At 41.5% G+C, this 12,414-nt stretch overlaps 1 long non-coding RNA gene across 1 annotated transcript; it reads left to right on the forward strand.

Annotated features, from left to right (window-relative positions):
• Nucleotides 1–891: 891 nt before the first annotated feature.
• On the forward strand, nucleotides 892–12,010 carry LOC106832281 (uncharacterized). The gene is made up of 3 exons (XR_001398366.3): nucleotides 892–1,058; nucleotides 1,956–2,143; nucleotides 11,148–12,010. It is a non-coding gene; the product is annotated as an uncharacterized lncRNA (long non-coding RNA).
• The last annotated feature ends 404 nt before the right edge of the window (nucleotides 12,011–12,414 follow it).

Below are 12,414 nucleotides of genomic sequence, written 5' to 3' on the forward strand. Positions count from 1 at the left end.
AGAAATCCTCTCCACAAAAGTAGTGGAGAAAAAGAGTTTTATTACTGAATAAGTGTTAAACCAGAATGAGGTGATGTCATAGGCAATCCGTTAAGAGATTGCAAAGACAGAAAGAAATCTCATTCCCTTATGTAGCAAAGCAGATACAACCCATTCCATGCGTGTTTCAAGATAAACAGTAACTAGTCCTCAAGTAAGAGGATTTGACGGAACCACTTGTCACACATAGTCCATCCTAATTTCACCTGGTAATTGGGGTGACCCTCTGTGTTGGCTTATTGGCTTTATCCAGAGGAAAACAAACGTCCTGTCTTTATGACAGGACGTAGTTTTGCAAATTGAAGCAGGGCACCCACCAAAGTTAGGCTCCTACCTTCCCACAGAAACTGGGAGGCAGGGGTGCTATCTCCCTAGATATCTACCTTTCAGAGAGATGGCTACCAGGTCCTTGGAGAAGACATTTCTGGGTCCTAGAGCTGACAAAAGGCCTAGTTAGTTTTCAAAAGGATTTATATACATCTCAGAGGAGAAAGTACTTACAATGGTAAGTTTTCTAAAGTAAATGCTCTAAGAAAAAGGAAGTGTGAGAAGTTTCTTCTATTATTTTCAACAGGGAGAATTAAGCCTCTTATTTTTAATTTTTATTTGTCCTTATACCACTACTGACTCCAGTGAAAAATGCTGGCAGGCGCTGACCGCAGGAGAGCTAACCACAATAACCCCCACCTGAACCGCAGGAGAGCCTCTGAGAGGAGAGCCTGTGCCTTTAAGGCTGAGGAGGTCAGAGAGAGGACATGACCGGGGTTGGCCCTTGAGCTGCACCCAGGAAATCAGATGCTCCTCACCCCTCCCCTTTTCTTGAACGTATGTTCTGCCCACAGTTCCACAGTGGGAGCCATTTTCAAGGATGCGGCCTTGAGTGAGCAATGTGTTGCTGAGACCATCTGGAGTGAATATGTGACTGAACCCAGGGAAGGCCTCTGCATAGACTGTTAAGATTCTGGCAGGCAGATGCAGAGATCCACTTGTCTTACGGCCGCCCAGGACAAGCCTCGTATGTAAGTTCCTTTGCTTGTTAAACCTGCCGCCTACCCATCTGGAGTGGCCTGCCTCTTTCTTCAGTCTCTCTTGGCTCTCTGTATATGGGGCCAGTTTCAGATCCCACCCAGGAAGCTCCCATGGTTTAGGACCAAAAGCATGGGGAAGAATTAACCAAGAAACTTGTTTCAACTGCAGAGTCCTGAACTCTAACCTATAGTCCCAACCCTAGACAGTATAATTTAGTCTGTTTGAAAAAGGACTCAGGAATCTGAACTTTTAGCAATATTCAAGGTGAATTTAACACAGGTGGCCCTCAGAACACTGAAAAACCCTAGCAGAGTGGATTAAGCTGTGGAGTCAGGCCCAACTAGGTTCAGATCGTTACTAGCTGCGCAGTCTCAGGGAAGCTACTTCTTTGAGCAGCAATGTCCTTATGCACAAGGACATTTACTTGTCAGGACTGAGTGAGGATGACAAAAGGAATGTAAAATGCCCCAAACAGTGCCCAGAGTGTAGCATGTGCTCAATAAATAGTATCTGCCGTTCCTCTTATTATTGTGTAAGCCGTCAACCATAATTATATAAAGGTTTAGAAATGGGCCTCCAACTAAAGTTGAAAGGCCGCGTGAACTCGGAGGGAGCTGTATGATTTGACAGGTGAAACTGACCTCATGAGTGACCTCATGGACTTGTTTTTGCAAATAAACATAAATGAACTTGAGCTAGTATAAACATGACAAAGGAAAATGAAACACGTTTCTTATAAGGATACTGGGTGTTGTCAGGAATGTGTGCGTAGGAACGCAGCTGCTGAATCTTTGGGAGATCCAGGAGGCTGAGAACTTGGGCTGGAGCTGCCTCGTTTTGTCTCACTTGGTTTTGAGAAGCTACTTCGGTCTCTCTCCTCTCTGTAGACTACCTCCCACCTTGGATGTGAACCTGAGGCCCGGGATGGGGTGGGGAGCCTGCCACTCTTGCTGGCAACCGTTAAGACAAGCATGAAGATAAAATCCAGGAAGCTAAGCATGGAAGAGGGAAAGCAGACAGAGCCAGGAGCCCTGGGGCATTGGTGAGCAGCCAGATTGCCCACGCTGGACCTCTGGTAATGTGAAGCCATTAAACCCCTCTCTGTTTAAGCCTCCCCAAAAGACGGCTCCTCTACTACTCGTGGCTGAGTCCTCGCCTTACGGAAATGGGAGTCTGGGGGGGTAGAGTCACATAACAGTCATTCCCAAGTGACACTGGGACAGTTGCTCTGCTCTCCTTTGGCCACATGTTCTGGGGACATTGTGCCAGATTCTAAGCTGATTTACTCATAGTGTTTGACCAGAGTCTCCCCTCCCTCGGGGGACACATGCTGTCTGGGCTCTGTGACCGCGTCTCTGTGGTGGGGCAGTCTGCTCCCGAAGGGTGGCCCGCCTCTCCTCCCATCATGATGGAGAGGCAGCGGAGAATTCTGCCAACAGCAGTGTGCACTGCTTGTCCTTCAACTGTCCCCTGTCCAGGATCTCACCTCCCCCTGGGCTTCCCCGAGTCCTCTCCCACTTCTGGGTTCAGTAAAGAGTGATCCTTGCCCTGGGAACTGTCTTTGCCCTGCCCTGTTAATTTTTCTGTTTTATACTCTGGGGGCCCTCATGTCCAGCGGAGGCGACCCATACACGGTGTAGGAGGTGTACTGGGGAGACGGTACTAGGTTTAGGTACCCTGCTGTTCTATTTGTATCATTAGCTAAACAAATTATTTCCATCCCTCCTTGATGCTACAGGTGCCATTTCTTGCACAGACGTTGCATTTGCCTGCTCACTGATGTTCTTACCTCCTCCTTCCCCAGCCATCTTGTTTACACTATCACCAGGGTCGCTTTCTGAAGGGCTCTGGCAGAGGGCACTCAAATTCCCAGACATGGATTGGTCATGTCATGAATAGGTAGGACCTTGGCCCCGAATATGTCTCCTCTGTCCTATGTTCTGTCCCAGGTAGTAAGCTGGGTCAGAGGCTTCCGTCCCGGTTCAGTGGTGGTCACCTTACTCTGTCTCTTCCTCTGAAGCTGTCATTATTGCTCAGGCCCTGCCTAGCTGGAAGAAGCTTGGAGTTAAGCCTAAACCACGGGCTTTAGCCCAGTTTAATAAAAATCTCTGCAATGGAGTGAAGGGCACAAGTCCAGCCCATACTAATGAAATGGGTCATATTTTCCATTTTCTCTTGTTTCATGGGCATTTAACTCCCTCAAGAATATCACAGGGAAGAGAATCCAAGATAGGGTTCAGGTATCCTGAGTCCTCTAGTCAAACAGCAGTTAATAATGCTCCAGAGCCCCTCAAAGTCCGACAACTCATTAGAAAAAGATATTTCATCGTGTCATCACCTTGATTCTCTCTGTCTAGAGAAGGGATTACAAACTCAGGTTTGTACCCTTTGGAAACCAGGCAGTTAACATAAATGAACAAAGCAGTCTGGGAGTAATCATGAGGCCCTCGTCATCTCTTATTTTCCCATCTATAGTAGAGATGTGGGTTCAGAGAAACATTTCTCTCTATTTCAAGGAAAACAAGGTCAAGCTCAATGATAAATGGCAGTTGACACTCGTCCTTAATGTGGTAAATACAATAGAGAATGGTAGGGACTGTGGCAATCTGGAGAGTGAATGCCTCGTGTGAGTAAACCAGCTGCTACTCATATCCAGCTGGTTAAGTCAATGTGGGAATACAGGCCTACTGTTGCTAGAAGTTCTATATATTTTTTTTAAAAAAGCCAGATATCAGATTTTGGTGTGTGTGTGTGTGTGGGGGAATTCCTGAGTTTTAAATATTAGCTCAGTGTTTAAAAAAATGATCACTGTGTGGATCAGTTAAAAATTTCTGGGAGCCGCCAGGTTATGATCTTTGGCTCAGAAGATAAAGCTAAACCCACTTAGCTTGATGCATAAACTTCTTCATGATTCTACCTGCACTGCCTCTTGCCACATTTCCTACTTCTCTTCGGACACTCCACGGCCACTCAATGCTACACTTTGTGGTTTTGCCTGGATCCCCCTGCCTCTTTCCTGACCCCATCCTTTAGCACATACTCTTCCTTGGAATGTCCTTCCCTGGCTGATTAATTTTGTAAATAATTCATTCTTAAAAATCGATACCAAAATCATCTCCTGTTTCAAGACTTTCACAACCTCCCTGTCATCTCCCAACCAGGCAGAGATATAGCGTCTCCTTTCTCTGGGCTTTTTGAGCAAAGTACACAGTCTTCTTACAGAACTTATCACAGTCTCTTGTAATTATCGGTTGCACGCCCATCTTCTCAGCTCGCCACTGAGGCTGTGCCTGTGCGTTCCCAGCACTCAGTCTGGTGTTTGGCCCTGGCTCAGTGCTCAGTGACCGTTGTTTGAATAGATGTATAAACAAATTCACTATGCACGATGCATATGTGAAATTTAATTTTCTTGCAAGACGGCTTCACGTTTGTTTTAATAAAATATTTGTGTAAGGGTGGTATTAGTTATCACTTACGTGGTGCACATTTTGAATGATCTAAAGCATAACTAACCTGTCTTAGAAGTATTTATCTGTTGCTGACCTCTCGGGCGAAAACTACTCTTTTCCAACTAAAGGAGGCCATCTGAAGTGGCATCCTCATTCCTGAGCCAAAACATTAACATTTAATGCAATAGCTTCATGCTGTGTTAAGGGCTTATCTGATCAGGCAGGGATGAGAAAGGGCGGAGGGATGACATGGGGACTTGTTTTTCACACCACTCTTTTTCCAGGGCTATGGCAGGATTAACAGGGAGTTAAAACAAGGATGAATACATATGCTGTATCCATTGACAAAGCGGTAAAAAGTAGCTTGCTGTGAAATTCCATTTGCAGTTAAGTTTACTACTCTAAGTACGCTCGCATCCCCTCCCTCTAGCCACCCATGTCACTTGACATATTTCTCATCTGACTGCTTGAAGATAGGAATTTTGTAAATGTCTCTCTTGGAGTTAGTTTTCAAAGAAAAGAAAAGTATGCTAAGTGCAATGGCTAAATTATAAATTTAACCAAACCTGTAATTCAAATAGGCCCCACATAATAATAGGCTGAAAGCTTGTCTGGCTGTGTTGGGTCTGGTTTGTTGTACATGGATTATGACAATGGATCCACAAAGCACCGTCCTTTAAGTGCTGCTACCCATTAGCTTCATCAAGTAATTGCAGGCTTGTAGGCATCAATAACACCTTGGGAAGGAGAAGTGAATCTTTCCCCTTACAGTTTTGGCAGGAAAGAAAAGTGCCTTGATGAATGCATGGAGGACGTGTGGATGTTCAGAGCCCAGAGAAAGGAAGGAAGATGAGTGTGCAATAGACTATCTTCGACTTGCTTAAATGAACACCTTGTTTTATTTCTACTTGATCCTCTTGGCTCATCCAGCACACAGTAGGATCTCAGTGAGCTCACTGCTGGTCACCTTCAGAAAATGCTATTTCTTGAAAATGTAAATTAAAAAAAACTGTTAATGAGAATGGGAAAGCAAATAGCAAGAAATGTCTTCCTAACTCTAGTTTAAGCAGGAAGAAAAACCACAAAGCAGTGAGAAAGTAGAGAGAAAAACCCCATCTATATGAAACTAATTATTTTTCTCCCCAAATCAAAAATTTCGTGTTTTCGGTTGACACTCATCTTGGAAAGGGCCCAGTTTTCTCTGGTCTGAAATATTTATTAATATCTCTGGAATGAACAACATGGAAATCTTTTGCTTTAAGACAAGTTTCAGGTCAGTAAAAACAGTCAAATATATATCCAGATTAACTTTACATTAAAAAAATGTTGACTTTGAGAGATTCAATTGCCAGATACTTTTCCTCTTGGGTGAGATAAATTGTTGGGTGCTTTCTCAGTGTTATTAAAACATACATTTTTACTGTTAGTTCAGAATTTACTGAGGGACCCACAAGAGTTTGAGTTGTCTTAAAATTAGGTTAGGCTGGTTTGGAGGGGGCTCATTTTGGGGAAAGAAGGTCATACTTAAAGCCGTTCTTAGTAATTCTTCTTGTCTTTAGCTCCACATCTCATTCGTCAAGGTCGTGAAGGGTTATTGACATTGGATGCATATGAGAACTACCTGGGGAGCTTGAAAATGTACTGGTGCCCAGGCTTCCTCCAAATATTCAAATTTAATTTCTTGCTGTGGGGAGAATGGAAGGGGCATTTGTAGGTATGTGTGTGTGAGTGAGGGTTTCAACATTCCCCCAAATGATTCCAATGTGTGTTCAGAGTTGAGAACTACTGGAATTATGAAGAAAGGGGTGACTTGCTGTTATGGGTTGAATTATGTTCCTCAAAAAGATGTGTTGGAGTCCTAATCCCTAGTATTTGTGAATGTGATCTCATTTGGAAATAGGGTTTTTGCGGATGTAATTAGTTAAGTTAAAATGAGGTCACACTGGATAATAGTGGGCCCTAAATCCAGTATAACTGGTATCCTGATAAGAAGAGGCGTGACACAGAGAGACACAGAAACAGAGGGAAGATGGCCGTGTGAAGAGAGAGGCAGAGATTGGAGTTTTGCTGCCACGAACCAAGAAACACCAAGGATTGCTGGTCCCCATAAGAAGCTAGAAGAAACAACGAAGGATTATTGCCTAGAGCCTTCAGCAGGAACATGATCCTGCTGACGCCTTGATTTTGAACTTCTGGCCTCCAGAACTCAGAGAGAATACATTTCTGTTGTTCTAAGCTACCCAGTTTGTGGTAATTTGTTACAGCAGCCCTAAGAAATGAATATACCTCCTGTTCCCCATCATTTAGAAGTAGGTATGAACTCACAGGAGAGATACTAAAAGGAAATCCCACTTAGTAAGATTTGTTAGATCTTAGAAGAGTTTCAGGAAGAGATTTTGGACTGTTGGCTGTTAAAGTAGTGTCATCAACCATACCAGTTTCCCCAGGACTGAGGGAGTTTTGGGGATGAGCAACTTTCAGGGATTGTCCCAGGCAATCCAGGACAAATTGTTCACCCCAAACAGGATGGATGCTTGTCAAATCAGATTGTCAGAGTCCTGGATAACAGTAGCAAAACTGATGTGGTTCCCTAAATTCGTACAGAACTTAATTCAAAGCAAATAAAAACACACTGTTCTGAACTACTCTAGCTTTGGTGTTTTATTTCTAAGATTGAACGTGTGTGTTCAAGGCCAGTGTGTTTTTTTTGAGACTTTTGAAACAAGAAGATCAGCAAGTAGCCAGATATCTTTCACCAAATGAACCTGTCAAAGGTGAGCAGTCCTTCTATTTCCAGTCTATAATGGAAATCAGGAATCAGATATGGATTCAGGAGAAGCCTGATGATCTGAGTTGCCCGGCTGAACTCCTTCCAAGAAACACAGTCATCTCAGAGGAGGCAGGATTTCTGTTTCATAAATGAGAAGTGATGGAAGCCAGGACTCCAGGGTGAGTGAGAACACCTCTCAGGAAATCATGGAGATGAGTCACTTCCTCTAAGGTCTCAGCCAAGAGTCACTTTTATGCCTTTTAGGTAAAATCGCCTTATGATGAAATCCTTAGGTCACAGGAGCCAGACCACTTTGGCTGAGCTCTAAGATCCACTCTCCCATGGTCAACTTGGTTATAGGGTGAGTCGTGTTATACTTGAGTTTCCTAGTGTCTGTCAGTCGTGACAATACTTGTACGAATGTGCTAAGTTTGAACTCTGATTCTTGAAAGAAAACAAATATCACTGAGGTTTCTGTGGAAGAAAGGATGCTACTTTCAAATAATAGGCCATTCATTCTCTTTGATGGAAGGCACAAACTTTTTTTAGTTAGAAAGTGTTTTCTAATAGCAAGTGACCTATGCGTTCAGGAAGAAATTCTAATTAAATATCTAGTCCAACTGGGTTATTGCCAAAAGGTAAAAGGTTTGCTCTCAAGGACACTCAAATTTCAAGTACTGCATTGGAGGAAATAGTGGTTCTATGTTGCATATGCAGGAGTAACTGTGGAGGCCAGAATAGGACAAAAGCCATCCTATTTTTAAAAATTTTTAATTAAAAAGATTTTTACATTAAAAAAATTTAAATATGTTTACCATATAACATTGTGTAAATTTAAGGTATATGACATGTTAATTTGATACTTTTATACATTCTAATATGATTGCCATTGTAGTGATAATTAGTGCTTCTTTCATGTTACATAATTATTCTTTCTTTTCAGTGACGGGAATTATTAAGTTCTAGTCTCTTAGCAGGTTTGATGATTATAATACAATATTGTTGTCTGTGTTCACTGTGCATTAGATCCCTAGGTCTTATTTACTAGTTGTTGCAAGTTTGTACCCTTAAACAACATCTGTCTTGTCCCCCCAACCCCCATCCCCTAGTGACCACCATTTACTTTCTGTTTTTATGAGTTTGGTTTTTTCAGATTGCACACATAAGTGATGTCATACTGTACTTGTCTCTGTCTGTCTCACTTATCTCACTTAGCATAATGTGCTCAAGGTCCATCCACATTGTCCCAATTAGCAGGATATCCTTCTTTCTCATGGCTGAGTAATATTCTATTCTCTCACTATATATGCACCACATCTTCTTTATCCATTCATCCATTGATGGGCAATTAGATTGCTTCCAGATTTTGGCTATTGCGAATATGCTGCAACAAACACGAAAGGGCATATATTTCTTCGATATCCTGTTTTCACTTCACTTGGGCATATACCCAGAAGTAGAACTGCTGGATCAGGGGCTGGCCCGGTGGCACAGTGGTTAATTGTACGCATTCTGGTTCGGCAGCCCGGAGTTCGCTGGTGCCGATCCTGGGTGTGGACATGGCACTGCTTGGTAAGCCATGCTGTGGTGGGCATCCCACATATAAAGCAGAGGAAGATGGGCACGGATGTTAGCTCAGGGCCAGCCTTCCGTAGCAAAAAGAGGATTGGCAGCAGATGTTAGCTCAGGACTAATCTTCCTCAACAAAAACAAAAACAAAAACAAAGAATTGGTGGATCATATGGTAGTTGTATTTTTAATTTTTTGAGGAAACTCCATGTTTTCCATATTGGTTGAACTAGTTTACATTGCCATCAACAGTGCACAATGGTTCTCTTTACTCTACATCCTTGCCAACACTTGCTATCTCTTGTCTTCTTGATGATAGCCATTCTAAAGGTGTGAGGTGATATCTCATTATGATTTTGATTTGCATTTCCATGATGATTAGTGATGTTGAGCATCTTTTCGTGTACCTGTTGGCCATTTGTATGTCTTCTTTGGAAAAATGTCTACTTAGTTCCTCTGCCCATTTTTTAATCAGATTGGTTTTTACTTTTGTTATTGAATTGTTTGAATTCTTTATGTATTTTTGATATTAACCCCTTATACAATATATGGTTTGCAAAAGTTTTCTCCCATTCTGTTGGCTGCCTTTTCATTTATTAACTGCTTCTTTTGCTGTGCAGAAGTTTTTAAGTTTGACGTGGTCCCATTTATTGATTTTTACTTTTGTTGTTTGTGCTTTGGTGTTATATCCAAAAGATCATTGCCAAGACCAATGTCAAGGAGCTTTTGCCCTACCTTTTCTTCTAGGAGTTTTGTGGTATCAAGTCTTATATCTAAGTCTTTGATCCATTTCTAGTTAATTTTTGTAAGTGGGTTAAGTTAGGGGTCCAATTTCATTGTTTTGTGTGTGTTTATTGAGTTTTCCCAACACCACTTGTTGAAGAGACTATCGTTTCCCCATTGGGTGTTCTTGGCTCCCTTGATGAATCTTAGTTGATGGTGTATGTGGAGGTTTAATTCCAAGCTCTCTCTGTGTCTATTTTTGTGCTAGTACCATACTGTTTTTATTACTATAGCTTTGTAGTATGGTTTGAAATCAGGAAATGTGATACCTCTGGTTTTATTCTTTTTCCTTAGGATTGCTTTAGCTATTCAAGGTCTTTTGTGGTTCCATACAAATTTTAGGAAAATCCACCCTGTTTTTAATGTTCCATATTTCTTTTTTGTGTTGTTGTTCAGAATGGACACTCATTTGATAATATCCTATTGAAGAACTATCACAGAGCATTTCACAGACTCTGTAAAAACTCATATTTTTGACTAAAAGTACTAAATTTCTTTAGGACCGAGAGCAGGCATTCTTGAGGACCAATATTTGTCTTTATTTTCTGTGTGACTTTTCTGTACTTGGTCATCTTTCCCTTCTCAAATAGAAGAATGATAAGATTGGCTCAGCCTCTGAGGAATATTCTGAAGATTGACTAATAGCTGTAGAGCACTTTTCAATTAAAAAAACAAAAAGCATTATGAATGCAGAATACTACTATTAACTGGCAGCATATAACTTCAAGGCACCAAGCCATAATTACCCCATTAAATAAATGAGACCACTCATCATGCCTTTGAGCTGGGCTGGAAGCTGCATTGATAGTCACAGTTTTGTCGGTTGTTCTCTTTTGTAAAATGTGAGTCCAGGTTGATGAATCTCTTCCTCACATGACAGAGAAATCTCTTAGTTCTTTTTGGCCCCAGTGCTTTTGGCCACAGTGGCAAGTAGGGGTATACTGACTTCCAGCCTCAGTAGGCAGCATTCATTACTCTACACACCTTCATCAATGGTCCACTGACCTGTTTTTAAGAAAGGATAATTGATGCTATGTCAAAAGGCAACAGAATGTTCTTCAAAGCCTTTCCTTTTTCTGGGCAGGGGATGTGATGGGGATAGTATTTATATCTCTGATTTTCTGATTTCTATGTCATAGCCAAAGCTGCCAAAGTTACTGAGTTTTAGATTCTGTTTGATCTTGGCTTTGTGCAATGCAAAAATCCCCTCTATATTTAAAACCCACTGCCACAAAGTCATAAATAAGTCTGAGGCAGATAATCCTCCCCTAGCACACAACTTAATAAATAAGCCATGCAACTCTGCATACTCATACTGATTTTTCCTAAGAAATCCATTCTATTCAGTCTTTTAATTTCCCCAGTGTTCACAGCCATGCTGACATTTTCAAGAGATAAGCCCACACACTTTTTCCTTAGGAAAAAAAAAAAAGGTTTGACTAAAGCAAAATGTGTTCTGTGGTAAATCACTATTTTCAAGCAGTGCCTTTTGTTTCCTTGTTTTTTAGATTACCAAAGGGATGAATCTCTATCCTGTGAAGAGCATAGCTGCCGATCATGCCAAAACTGGAGCCATCTTAATGTGAACAACAGCTTTCCTCCCCATAATGACCGTGCCAGCCATTGAGCCACCCAGGAGGATCTGGGGAGCCCCAAGTCTTCAAAGCAGAAACAAAAGGGAAGACTTGTCCGAGATTACCTTAGTAATAAGCAGCTAATTATAATATTAATTTGCATAATACCCTCCCTTTTAGCAGTGATTTCAATGCGAAAACCAAGTGGTATTAATGAAAAAAAAATAGTTTCCAGCTGCCTAAGCCCAGAGGCTAATCCAGGAATTGATGCCCTTGCAACAATGACCATAAGATCTCCTTGTGGGCAGAGCCTCTGAAGGCCTGTTTGGGCAGCTAACCCTTCTTTTGAGCGCTCTTTTTTACCTTCAGTGGTTGAGACTGAGGTCTTAAAACTGCTCCTGCCAATGACAACCAAAGTTACCTGCCAGAGCAGAAAGAAACAAAAGAAAAGGAAAATCTTAAATTATGCGTTCCCTTCTTTAGAATGGGCCTGTGGTTGGGGGCTGGCATGTGGGCATCAGTGGAAGAAATTGGAGAAGGTGGAAGTGTTCATGTGAAAAAAAATGGTTCAACAATTTCTTATAAAGTTAAACCCTATGACTCAGCAAATCTACTCCTGGGTATGTACCTATGAGAAATGAAGCATATGTTCACCAAAAGACTTGTAAAAGAATGTTCGGAGCACTTTATTTTTCATAGCCTCAAACTGAAAACAAACCGAATGTCCATTACCAGGAGGGTGGAAGAACATACTGTGGAATATTTACGTAATAAACTAATAAAATACAGACATACACAACTTGGATGAGCTTTGAAAACATTATATTGAGTGAAAGAATTCAGATGCAAAATAATTCATACTGTATGATTCCATTTGCGTGAAGCTCCAGAACATTCAAGGCTAATCTATGGTCATAGAAATTAGAACAGTGGTTGCCTCTCGGCAGTGGTGGTAGGATTGACTGGAAGGGGCATGAGGGAAATTTATGTGGTGCTGGAAAATTTTATATATCTTGACCAGTGTTATGGTTACATGGATATATACGTTTGTTGAAACTCAGCAAATAGACACTTAAAGCCTATGCATTTTATTTTATGTAAATTATCTCAAATTGGAAAGAGAAAAAAATTCAAATTTTTATATTGTTCATGTTCCTAACTGATTAATGTGGCAGCAGTTGGCTCATTAGCAGATTGTTGC

This window comes from Equus asinus, chromosome 6 (assembly GCF_041296235.1).
Source record: "Equus asinus isolate D_3611 breed Donkey chromosome 6, EquAss-T2T_v2, whole genome shotgun sequence".
In the NCBI taxonomy this organism is placed as follows: domain Eukaryota; kingdom Metazoa; phylum Chordata; class Mammalia; order Perissodactyla; family Equidae; genus Equus; species Equus asinus.